The sequence below is a fragment of the Phocoena sinus genome, chromosome 2 (assembly GCF_008692025.1).
Source record: "Phocoena sinus isolate mPhoSin1 chromosome 2, mPhoSin1.pri, whole genome shotgun sequence".
Lineage (NCBI taxonomy): Eukaryota > Metazoa > Chordata > Mammalia > Artiodactyla > Phocoenidae > Phocoena > Phocoena sinus.
In genome coordinates this window covers 20,705,247-20,706,920 of record NC_045764.1, presented here as the reverse complement: position 1 = coordinate 20,706,920, position 1,674 = coordinate 20,705,247, and the positions used below count along the sequence as shown (strand labels likewise).

The 1,674-nt window shown below is 41.4% G+C and overlaps 1 pseudogene; it reads left to right on the top strand.

Annotated features, from left to right (window-relative positions):
* Window positions 1-997: 997 nt before the first annotated feature.
* LOC116750179 lies at window positions 998-1,125 on the top strand (annotated as a pseudogene).
* The last annotated feature ends 549 nt before the right edge of the window (window positions 1,126-1,674 follow it).

Sequence of the window (1,674 nt, the reverse complement as noted above, 5' to 3'; positions counted from 1 at the left end):
ACCTATATGACATGATGGATGCTAACTAATCTTACTATAGTAATCAATTCACAATGTATAGAAGTTGAACAATTATGCTATACACCTTAAACTTATACAGTGATGTATGTCAATTATATCTCAGTAAAACTGAGGGTAAAAAAGAATGTGATAACTATAAATATATAATATTCACATATATTATTACAATAGTCCAGTTTAAAATTTGGATAATTTATTAAGTTACAATGTGGTATGAATTTGGAAAAACTGATCTAAAGCAATATTTTCCAAATTATACTGCACAGACATTAACCTGCAAGATAAATAATCTATTGGAAACAATAGGGTTTGGTAGCTGAGATGGTGTGAGAAATGCTGTTAACTACAGCCTTCTCTTGGAAATTGACAATGTGTATTAACATATGAAAAGCTCCAAGAAGCAAAGATCCACCTATTTAAACTTGCTTAACCCAGTGTTTATTAAATAGGGCATTCATTCTTAAAACTCTTGGGGCTTCCCTGGTGGCGCAGTGGTTGAGTCCACCTGCCGATGCAGGGGACTCGGGTTCGTGCCCCGGTCCGGGTAGATCCCACATGACGCGGAGCGGCTAGTCCCGTGAGCCATGGCCGCTGAGCCTGCGCGTCCAGAGCCTGTGCTCCGCGACGGGAGAGGCCACTACAGTGAGAAACCCGTGTACGGAAAAAAAAACAAACCAACCCCTGTATCATATAATACCTATTAAACTGAGGGACAATATAGTGTGATGTCATAGGTTCAAATCATGTCAGGTTAAGCGCATGGCCTTTGCAACAATACTGCCTGCATTTGAATCCTAGCTAGCGCTCCCACTTATTAGCTATTAGTTTCTTCATCTATAAAATGGATAATAATAATACCTACCTACATGCAAAGTATTTATAGCAGCACTGACAACACTATAAGCACGATATAATGTTGATTAACATCCAGCAGAACGAGTGTTCTAAGACACACTTTGGTAGAGAATCGAGCCCTAGCTTTGCGCAGTGGCAGTATCGTAGCCAATGAGGTTTATCCGAGGCGCAATTATTGCTAATTGAGAATCGAGCCCTTTAGAATTCTGGGGCTCGGGTCTCTCCATGGGAAGATTACCAACTCGTTGGAGACAGGGGTATATAATTATGACACAGTATGTTAAGTACTGAACAAGGAGCAAGTGAGGACTCTGGAACCGAGAGTAGGGACGGAATAATATTTCTAATGGTGAGGGACGGTTCAGGAGAGAATCCACAGCCAAATCGACAGAAATCCTAAAATGCGTGTAGGATTTCACCAAGCAGAGAAGTGGAGAATGATGGCAGCCAAGACCAGGCCTGGTTGGGAAACAGGAAGTAGCCTGATTTGACTAGAGTTCAATCTAAGTTGGAAGACGGGGAATGCACTGGAAATGAGGTTGCCATTAGATTGTTAACGGTCCTGTATCCCAAACTAAGGACCTTGAGGTTTCTTCCACAGGAATTAAGGAGCACAAATGTTAAAAACAACCAATCAACCAGGGGAGGATCAGTGTGGGAAGTGAGCTGAAGAGGAAAAGACTAGGCGCAAGGATAGATAATAGTTCAGGTAAGCAGAGAAGAAAAGAGCAGTCAGACTAGAGGACAGGAAAACAGGTTTAAAGGTACTTCAAACATAGCAAAATACTGGGTGTGACA